At 33.1% G+C, this 15,572-nt stretch overlaps 1 long non-coding RNA gene across 1 annotated transcript in view; it reads left to right on the forward strand.

Annotated features, from left to right (window-relative positions):
* Positions 1–15,572, forward strand: part of LOC130540589 (uncharacterized) — a 166,197-nt gene that overhangs the window by 128,468 nt on the left and 22,157 nt on the right. Inside the window, exon 2 of the long non-coding RNA XR_008954584.2 lies at positions 9,616–9,690. This is a non-coding gene — a long non-coding RNA (uncharacterized LOC130540589). The remainder of the gene's footprint in view (positions 1–9,615; positions 9,691–15,572) is intronic.

Here is a 15,572-nt window from a genome sequence, read left to right on the forward strand (position 1 = left end):
AAACAAAAAAAGATGCATTGCATACAACAGTTCAAAAATAAGTATGACAGCAGATTTTTCAAAAAAACAATGCAATCAAGAAGACAGTGGAACAACATCTTTAAAGTACTGAAGGACAAAAGCTATTAAACTTAAATTCTGTATCAAATAAAAATATTTTCAAATATAAAGATGAAATTAAACTTTCTCCAACAAAGTTGAAAGAATTCATTTTCAACAGAACTGTACTATAGAAAGTGTTAAAGGAAGTACTTTAGTTGGAGGAAAATTAAGCCAGATAGATATGCAGATATACACACAGTACTGAAAGGCACTGAAAATGGTATCCACATGAATTCTGTTCTTTGAATACTCCTCATTAGTCCCCCTGCCTACAAATCTCAGTATATCAAATTACTCAACCTGAAACAATAATGGAAGAAGGTTATAATGATTAGACTTCGATGGCTTTAAATATCAAGCCTAAGTTAATATAAGCAAAGAATATTATTAGTAGTAGCAAATTAGTATTAGTAGTAGCAAATTAATTAATTCAGTGATGTTTACTAAATATCCTCAATTATGTTATTTGTTAATTTGAAGTTTCTCTAAGAAAGAGAATACATGAACTTGAATTTCACAAATACCTGTGAATTGCACAAATGTGATATTTTTAAAGCAAAAACTCAGCTCAGTATGCTTTCAGATATTTATATTTTTCATCACAGCATAGCCTATGTCAAGACTTTTCTATCCTCTGCATTAGAATTACAAACTGAAGACAAATTCATTAATTCACTAACAAATTTTTTTCCTATCTATAGACTTCCCAAGTTTGATCTAAATCATATATATCTAAAGTGTAATTATAAGGCTTTCTATTATAAGAGTATAAGATCATTTGGGGAAACTAATATTTTGATTAATAAGGTTGTAATATTTCCAAAAGAAATAACAAATAAGCTTGGAGGGGGGATATAAAACAAGGAGAAATTCCAAATTGAAAACAAGAGTCACTGCAAGAGAAAGTACTGGGATTGGGGCTTGGCGACTGAAGATGAGGGTCAAGAAAAGAAATGATCACTTATTTAATCATACTGTTATCTGTATTGAGATTCATTTCAACATGTATTGTTTCATAACTTAAAAAAAAACAGAATAAGTTGTCAATGTTCATCAATGCATGTACCCTTTGATGAAGTAATTATACTTCCAGGACTGTATTTTACAGATATGCTCCTTTCTAGGCACAAAGATGTTTATATAAAAATGTTCACCATAGTGTTTTTATGCTAGTGAGAAAATGAGGCATATATGCCCCTTTGAAATGGTCTTTAACACACATTGTTAATTAAGCAAAGAGCAGAGTGGCGTTACAACATTCACTTTTGCTTAAATTATACACAAATATGTGCACACAAACACATGCATATATATACAATTTAATATAATGTATATATCATGAGTTATATCTACTTAATATACATATTTGAGTATATGTGTGTGTATAATGTGTGTGTGTATATATATTTATGTTTATATATATTTACACATATACTCAAATATATAAATATACAATTTATGAGTCTATAGGCACAAACATTTTTTAGGGCCAACAACACACACTGTTAATAGTGGTTGCAACTGTGGAAGGGAATTGTGGGTCTAGGCTGGACACTTTCAACTCCTGATCAATACATTTCATACTGTTTAAGTTCTGTTTCATGGTTTGTTTTCTTTCAGCATACACTATCATGCCTGGCTTATGACAGAGTTCTGCTTTCCAATAAAATCACCAATAGCTATGTGTGGTTCTTGAGCACTTGAAATGTGGCTAGTTCAAATTGAGATGTTCTGTCTGTATGAAATATATACTGGCTTTGAATATTTAGTATAAAAAAGAAGATAAAATATATCAATAATAATTATATGTCAAAATAATGTGGATATATTGACCAAGTACAATATACTTAAATTTTTAAAAATAATAATGATCATTTGTGCTGGTTATACATTCAGACAGAATACTTAGTATGAAGGTTAATGTTTTTAGTATTTCTACATGGCAGTATTTCTTGAAATATGTTTTGAAAGTGTCTAGATGTTGTCTTATAGCCACACCACCCTGAACGTGCCTGATCTCATCTGAAAGTGTCTAGATGTGTGTTACTTTCCTCATTTTACATATGATAGGACATAGGCAGAAAAGCTTTAGAAAAATTTTGAAAATTACAGAGTAAATGAAATTTAACCTATTAATTTTATTTTGCAAAATGTATGAACAGTTACAATTTCTTATAAATACAACTGAAAAAATATATTAAACAGTTAATCCAGGTTGTTACTCTACTGGTTAGAGGAAGCTATTTGATGTGACTTCTACGTAGAAGGCTTTCTTTGTGCCAGACTAGATTAGATGACTCTGGAATGTGTTCAAGCAGTCTGTACATTACTTAATTCTTGTCATAATTTTATTGAATTATATTTCTTCTCCTAATCTATGTACCAAGAAAACAATACCTTTCTGCCTCGTTCCTCTGTTTTTTATTGGGTGCTCTAGAAAACTAGTTGATACTTAGCAATCATTTGATGGATCAATGGATGAATCCACCAATCCTGGAAATTAGAAAATCTTTATTTAAAAAAAAAAAAGTCTCTTTGCACTGCCCCATTGTGTGAATTACTCATTTATTTACATTACAAATAATTTATTGTTGCATGTTTATAGAATTATGCTCAGCAACATACCCAATGCTTGTGGACTTGTGTACTTGAGTTCAACTTAATATTTTTTTTCACATTGTTTATGGGGGTGGAAACAAATTACATCTTCTTCATCTCAACCCTGGGGTTAATGCTAACTTCTTTTATTATTGAACACTTAACATTTACATTTCAGAGGCTTTCAAGTTTTCTTTTAGTCATAGTGTTATGCAGGCATTGCCAGAAGTATTGGATGCTGTTGCATATTTCACCATCTTTTGTGGGTGGCATGACATTAAAGATGACGTAGTACTTATCATGCAGATGAAGAAATAAATATTTTCTAACTCTAAAGAGTGCAGATTGATGGATGGAAAATTCTGAAAGGCATTCTACAATCTGCAAATCTTAGGGTCATTAAATGTATAAGGCAACATGAGATAAATCTGTGCTTTAAAGATATCTGATAATAACTTGTTATGGAATTGACAGTAGAATGGTATTTTGTAATTTTATAAGAGCAGGTTAAGTTCAGCATTTCATTGGCTATACAAGTGAGCAGCTTTGTTCTTCCTTTCTATGCAGACATTTAGATTTCATTTGGAATGAGGTAAACCACCAAGTTTTCCCTTTCCCCAACATGTTGATGAGTATGCACATAAACTTAGAAATTTGTATTAATCAATTTTAATTTTTCAATGGATAATGAATACAATTAATTAAATAGATAATGTAGCAAGGTACCATAATTTTTTTTTTTTGAGTTGGAATCTCACTCTGTCACCCAGGCTGGAGTTCAGTGGCATGATCTCAGCTCATTGCAAACTCCACCTCCCGGGTTCAAGTGATTCTTCTGCCTCAGCCTCCCAGTAGCTGGGAGTACAGGCATGCGCCCCACGCCTGGTGAATTTTTGTATTTTTAGTAGAGATGGGGTTTCACCATGTTGGCCAGGCTGGTCTCGAACTCCTGATCTTGTGATCCGCCTGCCTTGGCCTCCCAGTGTGCTGGGATTACAGGCATGAGCCACCACGCCTGGCATAGTACCATGAATTTTTTAAGTAAAACATAAATTATCCCTTCTGAACAGCCTGAAGTCTTTAAAACTCAAAGAACTTATTTATGCCATTCGTAGAAAAGCTTTTGGAAACTGGAGAACTTTAGGAAAGTTTCTTCAAAATAAAAAGTTTTGTTGTATTTCTGTATCTTCTTCTTGAATGTACACCTCACAATGCAGTCTGGCCTCTGATATTTGCTGCTTTGCTGCATGAACACACACGTACAGAAACATAATGGGATCATGGCCATATAAAATCTGCTAAAGAGAATTTTGGAGAGAATGAGAATCATTGTTCTCTGTTTTAAACAAGAACTACGTAACACAGGAAACAAAATGAGAAGCATTCAATTAATGTTTCATTTTTTTCACACATGATAGGAAACAAATGGGTTTGGTCACCTTTTTAATTTTATGTTTGCCTCTCCAAACTTTCCTAATTCTGACTTTATGAGGTTTTTCAAGTGATAGGATAATGGCTGAATGTAAAGAGCAAGGAGCTTATATTTAAAAAACAAACATGAGGTGAATTATTATTATTTTTTACTTATTAGTTCTGTGAACCTTATAAGTACAAATTTACTGTAAATGTGAATTTTTTAAAATATAGAGATACAGCAAATTCTTCCTTTTATATGACCCCATATTTACAATGGAGAGAAAATAATTTCTATTTTGAGGTGGTATGATAGTTTCATGCAAATTTTCATAAATTTGCAACATATATTTGTACCCATAAAAAACTTATTTTCTGAACTTTCTTCCATAAATAGTCTTAAATTATATGCATCATATTATACTTTTCTTGTATTACTTACCTTATAATTTAACATTTTTCCATATTCATACATGTAGCTCCAGTTCATTCATTTCAGTTACAAGTGAGTAGACCCTTATATTAATATACCACAATTCATTTTATTCATTCTCTTTTTGGTTGATATTTACATAATTACAGGTTTTTGCTATTATGAATAATGGTTCAATGATTTCTTGGTAGTATATGCAAGATATTTTCTAGGGCAAAATTTTTCAAATTATAGGTCATAATTTATTTTCAGGCAGTAGAGTTAATTTCATGAATTTCAACTTTTAAAACAAAATAAAACAGACTACTAGTATCATTACTCATCTTTATTAGTTTGCCGTGGAGTCTGTAACAAAGTGGCTTAAACAACAACGTATTGTCTCACAGTACTGGAGGCTAGAAGTTCAAGATCATGGTGTTAGCAGTGTTGGCTCCTGGTTGTTTGCTGTCAATTTTTGGTATTCCTTGGCTTATGGAAACATCATTTCAATCTCTGCCTTCATCTTATGGTGTTCTCCCAATGTGTATGTCTCCAAATTTCCCCTTTTTATTAAGACATCAGTCATATTCAATTAGGGTCCACCCTAATTATCTCATTTAAAATGGATTATTCTTGTAAAAGTTCTTCCTCTGCATTCTGTAAAACCACATTCTGAGGTATTAGTGGTTAGTCTTCAACATATACATTTAAAAAGACACAATTCAATGCATAACAGTATCACACACAAATAGAATAAGTGCTCTTTCATGAAAATTTTGTTTCAGTTGTGTCCTGGCATATACTGAGTCACAATATAAAATAGCGTTCTTGTAGGTTGAGACACCATAGCACTAGGGTACGTTCCTAGGGTTGAAATTACAGGGCTGTAGAATAATTCATTTTTAAATTTACCAGATAATGCCAAAGTGATTGTGCCATTTACTCTCATACTATCGGTGTATGAAAGTTTTACTTTCTCTACAGCATCACAATTATGAATATCTGATTTTTACATTTTTTGTCAAACTGAGATGTGATTTAGTAGCTCATTTTTTAAAATTATATGTTCTATTAAAACTGTAGTTGATTATTTTTTCTTACATTTGCTGGTCATGCAGGCCTCCACTTCTCTGAATTTGTTGTTCACATATATACATATATATGCACACACACACATGCATGTAAATATATAACATATACATGTAAATATATACAAACATTATATCTATTATATATACATAAACTTGTATATTATATATACATAAACATGTGTATTATATATATATGTCTATATATAAACATTAGAAAGACAAACAATTTTACTTTTGGATTGTATGTCTTTCTCATAATTTGAAGGCATTTTATAAAAATATGTAATCAAATAACCAATCTTTTATTGATCACATACTATAAAAACACCTTCTCCCACAAAACTGTTTGTCTTTTAATTTTGTTTATGGTATTATCTGTAATGGAAAGTTTTTTTACTCTGGTCATTAAGAGTCTTTCTCATTAAGGTTTGTGCTTTTTGAGTATTTTCCAGAAATTATTTCCTGCTCCTAATTCATGAAAACATTCTCTTCTAAAGGTTTTAATATGCAGGTCTTTAATTTAAATTTGAGATAATCTGAAGTACAGTACAAGGGAATCTGGTTTTATTTATTATTGTATGATTTGCCATTTGTCCTGGAACCATTTTATAAATAATTCTTTTCCTTCCACTACTTATTAAAATGCCAAGTCTGTTATATTCCAATTTTCTATACAGTTGACCTTTCCACAACATGGTTTTGAACTGCACAGGTCCACTTACTACACAGGTTTTTTTTTTTCATTAATTCTGTTGGAAAAATTTTTTGAGATTTTTGGCAATTTGAAAAACTTGCAGACAAGCAGTGTAGCCTAGAAGTATTGAAAATTTTTAGAAAAAGGTTATGTGATGAATGCATAAAATACATGAAGATTCTAGTCAATTTTATCATTTACTACCATAAAATACACACAAATATGTTATAAGAAGATTAAATGTATCAAAACTCATGCACACAAAGGCAGACTGTACATGACTTCATTGGCAGTAGAGACAGGTAAACAAACATAAAGATACAGTAAGAAATTATAACTGCATAGGCTGGGTGTGGTGGCTCACGCTTGTAATCTCAGCCCTTTGGGAGGCTGAGGTGGGTGGATCACAAGGTCAGGAGTTCGAGACCAGCCTGGCCAATATGATAAAACACTGTCTCTACTGAAAATACAAAAAATAGCTGGGCGTAGTGGTGGGTGCCTGTAGTTCCAGCTACTCGGGAGGCTGAGGCAGAAGAATCGCTTGAACCTGGGAGGCAGAGGTTGCAGTGACCTGAGATCATGCCACTGCACTCCAGCCTAGGCGAGAGAGTAAGACTCCATCTCAAAAAAAAAAAAAGAAAGAAAGAAAGAAAGAAAGAAAGAAAGAAAGAAAGAAAGAAAGAAATTATTATTACTGCATAAAATTAACTACAGTACATAAGGTACAATGGTAATAATTTTGTAGTCACCTTCTCTTTCTATTGTGGTGAGCTCAAGTGTTGAGAGTATCTGTTTAAAATCCTTGTGATGCTAATCATCTCCAGGTGAGCAGCCTCTCCAGTAAATTGTGTATTGCAATAAAAAGAGATGTCTCACAGTTCTTACATATTTTTATTGTGTTTACTGCAATATCGTAAACCTTAGATAATATCATGAGACCCATACATAGTGCCACTAGTGATGCTAGGAGCGCTCCCAAGAAGCAGAGCAGAGTCATGACATTACAAGAAAAGGTTGAATTGCTTGATAGTTTCCACAGATTGAAGTCTGCAGTTGTGGTGGCTACCATTTCAAGACATTTCAAGATAAATAAATTTGGCGTTAAGGACCAATGCCAGCAGACATGAAAAACTTGTACTTTTTAAAAAATACATTTTTATTTCATACTGAAAATGCAGCTTTAATGTGGGTGCAGATTTGCTGTAAGAAAAGCATATATGTAGACTCTAATATAATTGAAGAAAAAGCAAAGTCATTGTATAACAACTTAAAGCAAAAGAAAGATGAGGATCTAAAGCTAAAGAATTTAATGCCAGCAACGGATGGTTTAACAATTTTAGAAAGAGGGGTGGCTTTTTTAAAAAGTAAAAGTAATAGGAGAAGCAGGAGAGGTATTAATAATAGGAGTCACGGTAATAGGAGAAACAGCTTCTGCTGAACAAGAAGCAGCAGAGTTCCTAAGTTCCATTAAAAAAGTCATTGAGGAAAACAGATACGTGCCTGAACAGGCTTTTAATGCAGAAGAAATGTCCTATACTAGAAAAAAAATGCCACAGAGGACATTTGTTAGTTATGAAAAAGTGAGCAGCAGGATTTAAAGGAGGAAGGGGCAGGCTAACTATGGTTTTGTACAAATGCAATTGGATTGATAATCAGGACTGCCCTTATCTACAAAACTGCTAACCCTCAAGCCTTGAATGGAAAAGATAAACACCATTCCAGACTTTGGGTTGTACAACAAGAATGCCTGAACACAACATTTTATTCCGGACAAGTTCCATCCGTGCTTTGTCCCTGTAGTCAAGAAGTGCTCTTTTGATATTGGACAATGCCCCCTGACCACCCAGAACCCCATGAGTTCAATACCAAAGGCATCAAAGGTCTATTTGCCCTCAAACACAATCTCTCTAATTCAGCCTGTAGATTAAGGAGTCATAAAGACTGCTAACGATCATTACGTATGGTACTCTGTGGAAAGGATCATCAATGCTATGAAAGAGAACCCTGATAGACAACACATCATGAAAGTCTGGAAAGATTACTCCATTGAAATTTCCATCAGTATAGAAAAATACGTGAAAACTGTCAAGCCCCAAGTAATGAATTTCTGCTGGAGAAAACTATGTCCAGATGTTTTGCATGACTTCATAGGATTTGCAACAAAGCCAACCAAGGAAATCATGAGAGAGATTGTGGATATGGTAAATAAGGTGGAGAGTGAAGGGTTTTAAGATAGGGATCTTGGAGAAATTCAGGAGCTAAGAGATACCACACCAGAGGAATTAACAGAAGATGGCTTGATGGAGATGAGTGCCTCAAATGATGAGGAAGAATATGTAGAAGAAGCAGTGACAGAAAGCAAATTCACATTAGACAATCTAGCAGAAGAGTTCTGATTACTCAAGACTGCTTTGACTTCTTTTAAAACCTGGTCTTTTTAAGATATGAGCACTGAAGCTAAAGCAAATGGTGGAAGAATTGGTACTGTATAGAAGCATTTTTAGAGAAATGAAAAAGCAAAACATTCAGGCAGAAATTATGATGTATTTTTGTAAATTACACAAAATTTGCTGTGTTTCTTGCCTCTCTTCTACCTCTGCCCCTTCTGAGGCAGCAAGACTAACCCGTTTTCTTCTTCCTCCTCAGTGTATTCAATGTAAAGATAATAAGAATAAAGACCTTTATAATCTAGTTCCACTTAATATAAATATATTTTCTCTTATGATTTTCTTAAAAACATTTTCTTTTCTCTGGCCATTTTATTATAAGAATACAGTATATAAGACATATAACATAAGCAATATGTGTTAACCAACTGTTTATGTTATAAGTAATGCTTCTGGTCAATAGTAGGCTATTAGTGGCTAAGTTTTGGGGGCATGAAAAGTTATAGGCAAATTTTCAACTCCACAAGTTTCCCTAATCCTCCCATTGCTCAGAGACTGGCTGTATATGAATATATCTATATCCAGGCTCACAACTTTGTTCCAAAGGTCTACTTTTTATTATCTACAAGTTGAAAACACAATTCAATAATTTAATGTTACAGTGTCTTTATACCTTGTAGGATAAGTCTACTTCCTTTTTTAAAAAAAATTGTCTTTCTCTTTACTTTATAATGAGATTTTAAGCTCAAATTGTCAATTTCTATGAAAAATAATTTTCGGATATTGATTGGAATTATATTTATTGTTTAACTTGAAGATAATTGACATCTTTACTATTTTGTCTTCTTGTTCCTTGCTATAACAAGACACCAATTTTTGTAAAGTCTCTGTCGTACATCCTTTTTTCTTTCTTTTTAGTGACAATCCTTTGAAGTCATAAATATACAAGAGCATGAATAAGAGAAGAAAAGATGGAAGATAAAAAGCAGAAGGGTGAGTGACAACCAAGTTAAAAACCTCAGTGGAGCAAAATTACAAATCAGAAGTGAAAACAGCCAGGGATGAGTCTGACTTTTACCAGACAAAACTGCAAAGTCATAGGAACTGGAAGAACCAGGTACCTTTAAAAACCAAGAGGGAAGAAGCAGCCTAAAATAAGGAAGACAAGGTTAAACCTCTTTGATAAGCAGTTACATTTCCTCCCCTCCCTTTGCTTCATTGACTATTTTCCTGGTGCAGTAAATGACTAGGAATTTACTATTTTGGAAGCATCTCACAGGTTTTTGTATTTTCATCTATCATATTTTTTTAGGTTACTTTCTGTTTAACTTCCTCAGGCTCACTTCATTTTTTAAAAAATTGTTAAATGTATCTATTGTGTTTGTTTTATCATTTTTCAATAATTACCTTTTTCATTTATAGAAGTCTTATTTGGACATTTTCCAAACCCCAACTTGTTTGAATTTTCGAATTATATTTTCATTGCATTACTTACTGCTTTCTTTAGGTCTTTAATTATGACAAAGTTATTTTCTTTTCATTCTAAACATATCCATAGTGCTAATTCTGCTAGGTTTTTTTTTCCTCCTTTTTGAGGGGTCATTTCGTAAGTAGTCTTCACATTTGCTGTGAGCTCAGCTGCAGTAGAGATAGGTTTTTTCTGTTTGTTTATTTCAATTTTTAAAATTTTTTTCTATGGAAGATCCATGTACTCTTGGTAGGGAGATTGGTTTGTTTATTTCAATTTTTAAAAATATTTCTATGGAAGATACATGTGCTCCTGGTAGGGAGATTGGGGTTAAAGCTCTGCTTTGTCCTTTGCCCAGTGCCCTCATTATTTCCTCAGTCTTAGATCATTTTTAAATAAATGCAAAATCTCTTGTTGAATCATGTGGGTTGTATACATTTGGATTCATACCTATATTGGATATGGGGTCAAACTTTGATTTCCCATCTTAAACTTTTTTTTCCAGTCAAAAAACTAGCAATGATAATGTTTCTCTTGAGCCAATGAAAAGAGTCTTTATAATCTTTATAATCTCTTTTTTACTAATGGGAAAAACTTCTAGAATTTGTATATATGGCATTTTGTAATGGTATCCGTTTTAGTTCTGTTACGTCACCTAGACCTAAGACCATACTTCCTGCTTACATGTAATCATAGTCATTAAGGCTAATATTTATGTCTACCCTCTTCCCAATATCCAGTCCCTGCAGCATTAAGTTTGAACTCTAGTTTTAAGTTTCATGTCTAATTTTATCACATGGGAATTATGGGGAATATTTTCTTTCTTAATTCTTTGCTCTGATAAATATTCAAATTTTCTAATTCAATTAATTAATGTACAAATTAAACTAATTTAGTGTGTATGCCTCATTCTCACAAATAAATCTTTGAAATAATTGGGACAGCTATTGGTTTTCCCACTACCTGCTGTTGAATATTTTAAGCCAAACTCTTTTAAATATCAAAGAATAGAGCAAGCTAGCTGATATCTGAAATTTATTAGAATGAGGCAGGCATGGGTTTCTCCTCAATAAACCAAGGATGAAGTTAAGTTAAAGCACATATAGATATAAAACCTGTCAAAATAGTATATATCATAGAAGATGTCGACATGCATTACTGTCACCCTGTTATCTGACTCCTGCTATATGGTTTCTCCTCTTTGGCTTCCACTTACTTCTTTATGTGTTGCCTACTGTGCTTTAGCTACACTGAACTTTATTTGGAACTTCAAGCACTCTATGGTAATTTCCTTTCAGAGTTCTTTATGTTTGCTACTCCCTCTGTGTGAAATGCATCCCCCCAAATTCTACAGTCTGGCTTCTTTATCATTTGTTGAGTTTCAACTCAAGTGTGACTTTCTTGAGAGGATTTTTGTCACTGCCTCAAGAAGCCCCACATATAGTGACCCCACTATGGATCATCTCATGTTATTTTCTTCAAAACTCTAATCTGAAATAACCTTGTCCACTTCTTGGTTCATATTTTTACTGCCTGCATAACCTCACTAGACTGTAAGTTCTATGAGAGAAGAAATGTTTCTATTTTGTGTATTTCTGGCACCTCAAAAAGCACTTTGAAAAATTATGCTGCTCCAATATTTGTTAAATGAAAATTAATTTGGCACCTTCTCTACTTATGAGCTTTTGTTGGATGCCAAATTGTTTAAATCACATTGGAAGATGCACATTCTTCATTTTAGGAACAATAGTGTAATAGGGATTAGGTTGATACGGAGAGAGCAACAATACCCGTATTAGCCCAGAGAGATCACAATCACAACACAGTACACAAAAGAACTATTCTGCAAATGAGAAACAAGCAACGAATATTTTGAATTTTTAAATAGAATAATAATAATACAATTTCTCAATCTTAAAATTTCATTTGGTTTTTCATCTAACTTGGCAACTTTTCTGAAAAACAAATTGCCTGGATGAGTCGATTTTTATATGCACTGTGTTAAAGAGGAATATTCTAAAGCTGTAAATAGAGACTGATGTTTTAAACTATATCTACTGTGATACATTTTCTAGAAGGAAATGTCTCTAATATCAGGTATACAACAGCATCTTCAACTTCTTGGCAAATGACCTCTACTATAATTATTGTCACCAGATTTTCTCCTCTAAAGAATATTTAGTTAAACCTCACTATAGTTTCCAGTTCCACATGAAACAAAACTAATTGGATAAACAGCATCAAGATAACATTTATTAACAGAGGCCTTGCTTCTCACCTATAGCACAAACAGTGCTACATTATACTGAGACATATGTGATCTCCTCATGATTAGGGTTCAAATAATACTAGTATGCTCCTGCAGATTTTCCATGAGATGATGTCATACTAGACAGATGAAACAGACATGCTATTGCATTATCATCATCATCATCATCATCATCATCATCTAAAAAGATTTTTAAGGACATGTGTGAGGAATTGCTCAACCAGAAAGAATGAAGATGGAAAAGATCAATCAATATCCAATATGTATGTGTATTTTAAAATATAATTGAAAAACTCAATTTCTTCAATGAAAAAACAAGTGCAAAGCAAGGTACTTTTAATTTGTACTCATATTCAGATAGAGATATTCCCTAGCCTGCAAGAGAGTGAAGAAATCCATTTTAATATAATTGAGAACTATCTTCCCATCATGGGAAGGCACTCAGTAGAGAGTAAGCAGCTTTTAAGACTGATTCTGACTGCTATCCCCTAGCATTACCATGGTGTCATCTAGCCACATGTGCTCCTGATCCAAATCACCATGCATATGCATGGCCATATGTTTCCTCCTTGTGGGGCTTCTTCATCTCATCATTTGGTTCAATATCAACATTCCTATTCCCTTCCTTGCAATTCCACACATTGTGTTTCACTCATTGCACCTCTAACCACACCTCAGGAAAACTGTCGCTATCAAGTGGAAAATGGCATTGCCTGGGACATGTGAGGGTTGGCATATTCTGACCATCTATGCTAAAATGGTGTTTCTGACTGTCTTTTCCTCTGATTCATCATCAGAGGAAAGAAGTCGGTGTTATTATCTGCTTTGTAAGTTGGAGTGTAGGCTGAAGTTCTTTGCCACCCCTCCACTTCTCAAATGAATTAGGTTTCTCAGAATAACTCTGAGGGGAACTGAGTTTTGCATGTGTTTCTAGCAGCTTTGTCTGCAGTGGAGGTGATCTAAACTGCTAGGATACCCAATGGAGCATGGGTGAGAAATGCCATCTGACTTGTCATCACCCATGAAATCTTAGTGTGAAGCATGGGGGCAGAGTCCAGTGGGAAGGAAACAAAACAAACTAGAAATGTGGATAAATACAGTGATGCTTCCTTTCTCCCATGTCAATAAAGGAGCTACATAAACATTTAAATAATAAACAATTGTTCTCTTTAAGTAAGTCCTCCCAAGAAACACAATGGTCCAGAAATGCAAAATGCTATGTTGTTTTAGAGGAATTTTAGAAAAAGAAGCTGAGGGTAAAGAAATTGCCCACATTTGCTGCATCAGAATTCTCAGTTAATTCATCCAATTCTTAAGTCTAGCTACATAATTTGTGAGACCAGTGCAAAATGAAAACATGGGTTTCCCTGTCCAAAAAGCAGAAAAAAAGTTACTTTGCTTGTACTAAAATATAAAGCTTTTTCTTCTGTGGTCTCATTCTCAATTATGGTTGTGCTTATTATTAGCTGTTTAATGTCATTCTAAAAAAACATTAAAATTTTAAACTATTATAAGTTTTACAATTCATTTTAATTTTGTGCAATGCCCATACTAAATGCAATTGTAAGAGCATAGCTTTTATGTGGAATTCCTGAAATTACATAATTTTTACATATTTGTAGTTCATACATACATATGTATTTTTGTTCCAACCAGAATAGTAGAAACACTGCACAAATTTAACTCAACTTTTTAAAAAATTGTACTTCTTGATACAAGTATATATACCAACACTATATTTGGCTTGCTAATGAGTAAAGAAAGACTGAAAGGAAAAGGAACTATGAGTTGTACCATATTTTTCTTTTTTTTATTTTATCATTTTCATCATAAATTGTGGGCTTATTTGAGGAAGTAATGGAATACAACTCCATTTTAAAAAAGAAAAAAAGTTCTGCAATATATAACAACATGAATGAAGCTTAAGGACACTATGCAAATGAAATGTTAGCTACAAAAAGACAAATACTGCATGATTCTATTTATATGAGCTATCTAAATTAGTCAAATCTATAGGATCAAAGAATGGAATGGAATATACAGTTTCAATTATATAATTATACATATTCTGGTAGCTTTTTGTACAATATTATAGTTAACAACACTGTATTATACACAAAATATACTAGGAGGCTACATCTTATTTTAGTTTTTTTTTTACTACCAGAAAAGGAAAGAGGGTACATAATCAATGTACAAAAATCACTAGCATTGTTACACACCAAAAAGCAGCCAAACTGAAACCCAAATCAGAAAGGAAATCCCATTAACAATTGCCCCAAAAAGAATAAAATACTTAGGAATACAGATAACCAAAGAGGTGAAAGACCTCTACAATGAGAATTATAAAAACACTGCTCAAAGGAATAGGAGAAGAAACAATCAAATGGAAAAACATCCCACGTTAATGCATAAGAAGAATCAATATTATTTAAATGGCCAAAGCAATTTACAGATTCAATATTATTCCTATCAGACTACCAATGACATTCTTCATAGAACCAGAAAAAAGTATTTTAACACTGATATGGAACCAAAAATGAGCCTGAATAGCCAAGGCAATCAAAAAGAACAAAGCTGGAAGCATCACCTTACCAGACTTCAAACTATACTACAGGGCTATCATACCAAAACAGCGTGGTACTGGTACAAAAGCAGGCACATAGACCAATGGAACAGAATAGAGAGTCCAGAAATAAGGCCACATATCTACAACCATCTGATCTTCAACAAAGCTGACAAAAACAAGAAATGAGAAGTAAACTCCCTATTCAATAAATGATGCTAGGATAACTGGCTAGCCATATGCAGAAGATTGAAGCTGGACCCCTTCCTTTCACCATATAGAAAAATCAACTCAAGATGGATTAAAGATTTAAATATAAAGCCCCAAATTATAAAAACCCTGGAAGGCAACCTAGGCAATACCATCCTGAACATAGAAAAGGGCAAAGATTTCATGACAAAGACACCAAAACCAATAGCATCAAAAGCAAAAATTGACAAGTGAAATCTAATTAAACTTAAGAGCTTCTGCACACCAAAATAAACTACTATAGAATAAACAGACAACTTATAGAATGGGAGAAAATATTTGTAAACTATACATCTGAAAAAGGTCTAATATCCAGCATCTAT

This window comes from Pan paniscus, chromosome 9 (assembly GCF_029289425.2).
Source record: "Pan paniscus chromosome 9, NHGRI_mPanPan1-v2.0_pri, whole genome shotgun sequence".
Lineage (NCBI taxonomy): Eukaryota > Metazoa > Chordata > Mammalia > Primates > Hominidae > Pan > Pan paniscus.